Source organism: Boleophthalmus pectinirostris, unplaced genomic scaffold (assembly GCF_026225935.1).
Source record: "Boleophthalmus pectinirostris isolate CB_2022bp ecotype Guang Dong unplaced genomic scaffold, ASM2622593v1 HiC_scaffold_2, whole genome shotgun sequence".
In the NCBI taxonomy this organism is placed as follows: Eukaryota; Metazoa; Chordata; class Actinopteri; order Gobiiformes; family Gobiidae; genus Boleophthalmus; species Boleophthalmus pectinirostris.
In genome coordinates, this window is record NW_026571152.1 from 20,400,300 (window position 1) to 20,410,364 (window position 10,065).

Below are 10,065 nucleotides of genomic sequence, written 5' to 3' on the forward strand. Positions count from 1 at the left end.
GATTTCAGACTGTGCTAAACAACTGGATTCTAATCAAACCACTCTTGTCCCAGTCTACATGCAGGTCAAAGAACCAAACAGGTGCGGAGATGTTCAGGGGCATCTGGTAATTTAGCATTGGCACTAATCATGCATTTAAGGTGCATTGCATAACTTTTCTGGAGGGTCTGTCAAATGCTTTTTTTCCGTGGAGATGTTTTGTCTGGAATGTTTCACAGTATGGTATGAAACCTTTCAGTCTTCATGAAGACCAAACCAGAACAAGGCAACCCTGCTCACAGTCAGAATGCTTTTTTTAAAGGTATTTCTGAGCTATAAAACCACCCACTGAATAAATCTAAGGTTTAATGTTTGTCATCCTAAGGAACATTCAGGCAGAATAATGACATAGTCGTAAAAACAAGTAGGTGACAGACCCCCGATCAAAAAGTTACATCGGGGTTTCCAACCTTTTTTTTCCAGTGAGCTACCTTTACAAAATAATAATGCCAGAGAGCTACTGTAACCATTTCAGCAGTCGCAAAGAAACTGAGTAAATATAAGAGCCACGGCCAGCCTTAGATGCTTATTGAACATAAACCGTTATCCATTTATCGGTGCATCCATGCATGTAACCAAAATTATACATTTACAATGGTAATTAATCAAATTTGACTTATACATATAATTCAAAAATCTCTTGGCAAGCTACTAAGAAGGGAGTGGAGAGCTACTGGTAGCTCCTGAGCTACAGGCTGGAGACCCCTGAGTTGCATAATGCAACTTTAAACCACACTTTTGGAAGACACAGATACAGTAAGTGACATTTCATTTACGGTGGCCATTTATGTTTTTGACATGCTATGGACTGTGTTACTCACAAGTTCTTTGCTCTCCAGTGAAGTTGGTTTTGTTTTCACTTTAACCCAGCAATCCAAAACAGTAAAACAACATATGCTAGTCCACAGGAGAGGGCCCTTAGTTTGTCATCACAGTTTATCTTAAATGAGGGAGAAATGGCAAAAAAAACAAAAAAAAAAACAAAAAAACATGTTCAATTGACACTTTGCAGCTAATGTCATCAACATTTCCTGAAAGTGTCATGTGAACATGTGTGAATATGTGAGCTGATTTGTGCTCTTAAACAAGTGTCTCATACATAAAATTACATCTAAACAGGACTTTGTATGTTCGTATTGATCACACACTCCTGAAAATATGTTGTTTAAATACATTGTTATTCATTTGTTTGTACTTTTTCTTCAGTTTTTAGACATTCTTATCTTTGATGACTGTTTGTTGGTGTGCATTGTGTCACCATGATAACGCCTAAACATTCCACCATAGTTTCTTACCCCATGCAGTTGAACGCCTCTCCGAGTCTTTTATGCAATTTGATAAATCAGTATAAATTGAATCCAGTTTCCCTAGCATGCAGGTAGTGACTGTTATTCTGCCTGTCAAAACATCTCCAAATTCAAATTAGATTCAACTTTAAGCACATATCTCAGTTAAAAGTCAACATTTTTTTCATCCATCTTTCTCTTTGTGACTTGCCGTGGTCCTGGCCAGCTGGAGCATTGCCTATTTCCCATAAACAATATAAAACCTCTTCCTTAATATGCGTTTTTTTTGTTTGTTTTTTTTTTTAAGTTGCTTCCGGACTTCTCATAACCCCTCTGTTTTCTGTCAGCCCATTGTCATCTTTGAAGAAATAGTGAAATTTTGAAGCTATTGCGTTATTGACAAGCTGAACTCTTACCAACACAAGAGAGGAGCAGAGTTGAATAGGGTACAAAGAATCAAAGAATAGACCAGGCACAAAAGCAGCAGAAATAAATCGAAAAGAAAATTACATCGCAAGTTTGATTCCTCTGGTTAAATGGCCTGTATATTGTATAAGAAAATTATATTCACGTAATGTCCCCTGGCTTTGTAGTGTTAATGTATGGGTAAAATCAACTATAACAGTACAAGGAAGGAAGTGAAGTTAAAGGTGCATTATGTAGCTTTTTTGGAGAGCATTCCACCATCTACTAGTCTCCATGGAGATGTTATTGCTTTGCCTGCAGTGTTTTTTACGATATGGCATTAAAAATATCTTGCATGTTTTCACATTTTTGCAAGGACAGGTGTTCTTATTGCTGAACAAATAGAAAAACATGCATTCTAACTCTAACTCCTTTCCATAGATCAAAGTGGCATCACCCTCTTGTTTACTTTTCATTTAAATTAAGAGGGTAGTACATTTATAGTCGTAGGTGAAGAAGTAGCAGAAGTAGAAGTTGGAGTAATGGCAGTAGTAGTAGTAGTAAACTGTCAATACTTTTCGTAATTCTCCTTCTTCCTCTCAGTTTGGGTCTTAACTAAAATAACCACTGCACTGTAGTCACTTGGCACTTTCTCCTCTTTGTTTCTTGCCTTGTGTTTGTTGACATTCAGAAGCCAATTTATTCTTTTCCATGGAGGTGATGGAGACGACATCCAATTCACTTTTTAGTTGCCTTGACATTTGAAAAACTTTGCATAATTTGCTCTGCAGTTGGTCTCAAACAGTCAGTAGAGATACGTTTGTTGTTCTTCGAGATAATGAGTGGTTTGTGTGTAAAAGATTCAAATGTTATGTGGTGCTAAACGTCCACTTTGGGGCCATTAACCTAGTGGTAGTTATTTGAAGTCTGTAATTAAGCATTTTAAAAGAAACAAGCACTTTTAACCATGTTCTAATGGTTGTGAAGTTGTGTTTAGAGTGATTCATGCATGTTTGAGTAGTCCTTTTTTTCCTACATTCACAACACTCATTCCTCTCAAAATTTTGTTTTCACCTACCCCTTACACACGCCCACTGCTCTGTACTTATTTTGTTGTTTGCTGTTTTGAAAATGGTGATACAACAGTATTTTTTGCACAAATACAATGAATCTGCAGCTCACTACAGTGGGCTATAGCTGTGTGAGCAGGACAGCATCGTCTGGCAGTTTGACATTTTGCGGTGATGAGGTTTACAGTGACGTACCATAAAGGGTAAGACAGAAATCAGCACTGCTATTTTCAATCAGAAGTCAGTGAATGATTTATCAAGTGAATGATTTAGCAATCCAAAAGTACAATATGTATAACCATTAACTGGCAAGTCTATGGGGTCAACAACGGCACACCGGATTGCCCACAGCTAGAGACTTGCTGGTTTAAACTTCATCCAAAATCCTAGTGTCATCTGTTCTGACTTGCTGCAACTGTGGAAAAGCACTTCACCCACTTTGCACACATCTGGAAGAGCAATGGTCTGTATAACCACCAGTGTTGGGGAGTAACGGATTACATGTACCGCCGTTACGTAATCAGAGTACAAATTATGAGTAACTGTATTCCGTTACAGTTACTGTTTCAATGAGTGGTAATTGGATTACAGTTACTTTGCTGAAATAAGTGGATTACAAGGCGGTATTTTCCTGTTTTCACATTTTGTGCTACATCCCATTTATTTTTATTTTTTTATTTCGGTAATTCCACTCGTTGCCGGAAACCCAAACACAGAAAGCGACAATAAGAGCGATGTAAACGTCATGTTAAAGTTGGCGGGTCAGTCAGTCACACAGTGGAAGCAGCAGTGCATTGGTAAAAACGCATTTGTGTCTTGGAAATTCTTCTCCCGATGTGAGATATATATATATAAAAAAACAAATATAAAATCGCCTACAACTTAAATGTGAAACTGGAGCCACTGGCACTGGTGAAAACAACCTGCATAGATAATATCTGCACTACTGTCCTATAGTGACCTGCGACATGAGTGGACGTGCACACAAACACACACACACACACACACAAACACACACAAACACACACCTTCATCATCGTCATCAACCTGAGAACCCGCGGACCACGTCTCCTTCCGTAGTTACAGCGCGGACACCGTCGTCATCTCGTGCGCCGCGTGTGCACCGTGTTTTCTCGCGTAAACCGCGCTTCCTCCTGTGCGCCTCTAAACCAGAACTAACACCAGGACTAAACCAGGACTAATACAGGACTAAACCAGGACTAACCCAGGACTGAACCAGGTTTAAACTAGGACTAAACCACGACTAAACCAGAACTAAAGACCTGGTCTAGGCCTGGTATAAACCAGGTCTAAAATCAAGAGTAAACCAGGTCTAAAAATCAGGACTAAACCAGGACTAAACCAGGACTAAACCAGGTCTAAACAACATGACACCTAACAGTAGGTTGACATAATTTAAGGTGATCTCATATAAAAAATAATTTCTCTATCAATAATATTTTTTTAATATGGTGAAGGAAAGGCTGATCTTGTTACTGTCTTTTAACAGACAAAACCTCTTATATTAAGATATCGTGGTCTTTGTTTCTCTACAGCAAACAGTTGCTTATTCATGGAGACTTGGGCTCAGACAATTTGAAGACAACAAACAAGAATTTTCAGGATGTGGTTGCTACATTCATGTCGTTTAAAAAAACATGACAATATCAAGTAATCCAAAGTAATCAGATTACGTTACTCACTTTAAGTAATTTAATGGATTACGTTACAAACTACATTTTGGGGTGTGTAATCTGTAATCTGTAGGGGATTACATTTTAAAAGTAACCTTCCCAACACTGATAACCACAGAACCACGTTGTAATTTTACAAACTTCAATCAATCAATCAATCAATTTTCAATCAAATCAGGTTTGAAATTATAGTATTTTTGGAATATCTCTGAGTTGAATAGAGCTTTTACTTACAGGAAATGTATTTATGATTCAATTTTAAATTCCATGGTTTATCTGCCTCCTTAGATAAAAGGTATGCTCATCTGTAATGCTGATTTATTTTTCATTGGTCATTATGGCTGAGATGGCCACAATGATCATCCAGCCATAAAACAGAATGAGACACACATGATTCTTTCATTTGATTTGCCAGTTCAATGCTGAAATCCAGTTGGTTTAAACCTAAAATGCCTCTCTGATCTGAATGGTCACTCCATAAACCCCAGCACCTGAGGTCATCATGAATCAGTGCTAGTGCAGCCTCTGCAGCTCAGTGAGTGAATTCTGGAAATTCTGAGCTTTCACGTGAGGCATGGCCTGTCCTGAGAATGAGAAAAACTTGTAACATGTCCCCCATTTGCATGTTAAAGCACTGGAAGCCTCAGTTGTGATTATAGTACATTTTAAAACTGTAAGTACATAGAGTTCCTTTAAATGATGATTATGAAGGAAAGGACAAATCAGAAATAAGTACATTTAGTACAGAATTTGTATGTGACAAGCTTTAGTAAATTATCCTTGTGACTCCTGACAAAAAGTCAAGGATTTTCTATGATTTCTGCCATGGTTCACACAGCTCAGTACAGCCAGTTATAATCCAGAAACAAACAGGGCACTTCTGAATAAACATTTAAGGGATAATGGTGTTTCTGCTCCACTGGACACATCCTCCATCAGAAGACAAGGACAGAATGACATCACTTTTCTTCAATTTTCAGAAAATAGTGAGCAGATTTAGATATGCAATACAAGAGAAGCTACTTTAGCAACATAGAATATTAAACAAAATAAACACATTAAAGGTGCACTACTTTACTTTTCTGAGGCTCTGTTATAGCTTTGGCTGGAATGGAACAGTATGTCGATAAAGTTATCCATCTAGCTTTTACGTCGCCCTTTAGATCTGAAATGTAACTTGGCCTTGTGGTTTCACAGGCTTGTCTTCATGGAGATAGATAAGTTTAATGACATTCAGTGGGACCTTTCCGACAAAGCAAATAACATAGGAGACAAGAGACAGGTGGCATACAGGACATAGCCGTGAGTCCTAAAATGGAATACCTGTTTTTCTACTGTCAGAATGCAAGGACAGTTTACATGCAAGTACAGCATTTTTCTGACAGCTGAAAAACATTGATTTTACAAAATAAATGCAGTGTCGTTTTTTTGTTTTTGTTAAATCATAAATATTGTGTAACTTAGACTTAGGTTTTGGCCCTGGTTAACATTATGGTTGCTGGGTAACAGTTATGAAATTATCTCTGTTTTATCCATAAACTGTATAAAGAAATGGACTAAGAGAGTGGGATGTCACCCAACAGTTATAGGAGTAAATGTGAATCCGAGTTCCATATTAAGACTAAGAATTTGTTCATGGACAAAACAGCAAAATAAAAACACCAGGATCATGTAGACCGGGTTAATACAAACATTTTAAGACCAAAATGACGAGGCTGAGAGCAGAGAGAAGGGTGACAATTTTTCAGTGTTTAAAGGTTGTATAGAGGATTTTCCAAGGAACGAGAAATCTAGCGACTGTTTGTCCTTTTTCAAATGTTGCGCATGCGTGAAACCACCCCCCCCTCCCCTCCAGCTCCCTACGTAGAAACGCCTTCCTCCCGCCTTCTCTTTACGCCAGAAACAGGTTTGTTTACAGCCGGTGCGCTGCACATGACTTGTAAACAACTAACTACAGTGTTGGTTAGGCAAGACGGAGAAGTGAGGAGCGGGGGGAGCGGGTGCGCGGACATTTTGTTCGCGGACGAGAAGTGAGGAGCAGGGAGAAGAGCGGAGCAGGGAGAGGGAGAGAGGAGAGAGGAGAGGGGAGCGGTGCGCGGAGATTCCGTGCCCGGAGAAGTGAGGAGCAGGGGGAAGAGCGGATCGGGCAGCGGGGACAGGAGCAGGAAAGGGGTGCAGAGAAGGAGTGCGCGGAGATTCAGTGCGAATGAACTAGCTACAACACGCAGCAGCAAGCGGACTCTTTCTTTGCCTTGAAAATTACGTTTTCAGACATAGGATATCGCTTTCGTGTCCTGAAAAACGTTTGACTAGCTCTTGGAAATAAAGTACGTTTTCATAATAAGCAGAAGTGACCTGTCCAGGAGTAATTTGGCGACCAATGCGTCAGTCTTTAGACCCTGCGTCTGCTTCAGTTGCGCCATCGCTGGAATGAATCTACAAGAATCACCTTAGTTTGGCTTCACTGCTTTTCCCCTTGTCTTCTTCTTTCAGCAATCTCAAAAACGGACTTTCTTTTGTGGCTAACTGCTTCTGGATTCTTGTCTGCCATTGCAACAAACTTTGTGCGAACTGCGAGGAAGATATAGGTCAAAGAACTGTTGCGTTGGTGGAGTAAACAGCGTCTGTGCATCTTGCGTCTGTGGACTGCGTGACAGGCGTACGCAAACCACGTAACGGCTGCGCGCAGGCAAGTCAGTTACACTAGAAACGTAGGGAGTTTGATTGACAGCCTGTCAGCTAACAGATAACGAGGCAATGTCGTTATCTATTGGCAAATGTTTAGCTGGCCCCACCACGTCCAGAGTTGATGAATTTTTATTCTTTTTTTTTTGGTCATCATAATTACAAGGCTACTGCACCTCTATAATGCCATCATTGACAATTTGAAACAAAAAAAATCCTCCATACAACCTTTAATCAATTGAAGCCAGAGTCTATGGAACCAGAAGTGACCCCATGCTCACTTCCTATTTGGAATGGCATGGCTGGCAATTCAGATTTCCATTTAGTCTATGGATACATCTGCTAACCGTATCTTACCAGAAAGTAAAATGAAACCTGTAAACTTCACCAAAACTAGAAAAGATTAGGCCACATATGCATTTAATTTTTTTTTTTTAGAATATAGTTGCTACTTTGCCCATCTCCTCTCCCATAATGATGTACAGGCTTAGTTGAATTCCACTGGTTCTGGTATAGACAGATTTCTGAGCACACTGCAGCTCTGTGGACAAATGCTGTAAGTCTGGGCTGATCCAAGCAGTGACAGAAGCATGAGTAATCCTCTGCTGTCTTCACAAACCGAGCAGACGGGACAACAGCGCAGGTTCGGAGCTGGCAGGTAACTGTATATGAGAGCCACATTGCTGATGACAGATTACAGGAGCTTGTGTATTGGTGCATGGCTAGTCTGGTTCTTGTTATTGCCAATTTAACTGGACAACTGAGCACTAACTAGATTGCCCTGCCTGGAGAGAAGGATGCTCTCCTGATTCAAAATGGGCACCTGATTGAAAGTCTCATATTATGCTAAATTGACTCTTGTAAGCTTTAAGCCATGTTATAATCTTGTTAACTCCTCAAAAAGATACTTCACTCATGTTTTGCTTATTTTACACATTTAAGAAACTCTTTATTATTCGTCTTGTCTATGTCTCCAAAACTCAGAATGTTCTGTTCCACCTTGTGATGTCATGAAGCAGTAGTTTTCAAGTTAAGCTACCTTTTACTTTAGTTCTGAGGGCTGAAATCATGAAAAATTATTCTAGTGAAGGTGTATGGAATTTAAAAACACAGTGAAGCACTTCCTGTATGACCACGTGATGTCACAAGGTGGAAGAGCTGAACTCAAATATGCAGAGTGAATGAAAAAAAAAAAAAAAAAGAATAACTGAATGAAACAAAACACAACTCCAGGTATGTTTATGCTGGAAGGAAGAAAATTAAGGAAGAAACAACACTAAAGCAGTGACACATGATGCAAATGGGAGGGACCTATGCCCATAGTCTGTGTGGTTTGATCCATTTGACCAAATTTGATGATGTTTTCCCAGATTTTGAATAAAGATGTTAATGCTGGAACTGTCAGAAAGGTGTCCAATTAGACTGTTCTTGTGGTTATACCTGGCTGGCACACTGCGGAGCTTTTGAAAAGTGTTTAGTTTTTCAGTTTTTAACATGACACCTTGGGGTTTTAACCAACTAAAAAGTGCAGCTTGTGTAGTTCAAAAGGACAGAATTAGAGGCTGTTGGATTGTGTGAAATGAGATGTTTGTTTTTCCCGTATCCATGGAGACACAAGGAGCTAGCTGTGGAGCTCTGAGATGCTACAAACTTTTTACAAAATGCGGCAGAAGATCAGAGGAAGCACTTCAAGGGAATGGACCATCTCACCACCAACCGAAACAACAGAAGAGTGTAGAGAAGAGAGAGAGGGCTTTGCTGTAGCTTCCCCAGAGATCACCTGGCTCCCCCTGGAGGCCGGTTATGGTGCTGCAGGAGGGACTCTTTTGTCCTGAGGGCTGGTACTCACCTCAAACTGCCCTGACACATGCAGTAGGACTAAAAACTTAAACTCACATTTCAAATAGAGCTGCCTACCTGGAGGATTTAAGAAGAGAGTGAGGGGAAGGAGGGGTGGGGTCTGGACATGTGAGAAACAGTGTGATTGGTCTAACACAGTGTTTCCCAATCTTTTTTATTTTAAAAGTTACAAACCTTTGTGACCCAAGTCAATAGATAATATTTGTAAATCATAAAATAAAGGTGGATTTGACCATTATTGAACATTAATGAGTATATCTTATTGTGACTTAGTAATCGTGTCTCTCTGAACAATTAGTATTACTCAAGTTTTAAACAATGAAAAACAGTAAGTGAACCAGCAATAAAAGGTATCTATAAGTAGCCTATTTGGACATTAAATATAGCCCTGTATATTACAGACCTACATGCAGATCATGACCCAAAAAAAAATTCTCTTGTGACCCACCTGAGGGTTGCAACCTAGTCTTTGGGAAACATTGGTCTAACAGGTATCCACACTTTAAACTCCACCCCTGCTGTAGGCGTTTTTACTCAGAAACCTCTGGCTGTACTAAGGGCAGTCTTTCATAATGTCACCAACTACTGGAAATTGCAGAGGCCACTGAAGGTAGTACACACTTCGATTTAGGTGTTTATGACCAGAAATCTGCAAATCTACCTAGTTTGTGCTAAAAATGACTAGAAACACTAAACAACGCCATTAAAACACTATACACAATTTAGTAGCAATAATAAGTGGATTCAGTGTTTAGATCCACTGTAAGATGAGACATTTGAATGGAGCTATTAACACTTTGCAGCGGATGTAATCAACCCTCCCTATGGGTTTGATGCTAACTGTAGGCATGCTCTGTCTGAGGCCTTATTAGACTTTAATCTGTGCTTTATTTTAACACAATCTGACCATAAAGGACAGACTTAGCTGAAACTACATCAGGTGAGCTGAGCTGATTTGTGCTGTTGTCCCTCACACATAAATAGCCAACAGTTTTTTCATTTTCTCATATTCAATTTTTTTGTTCA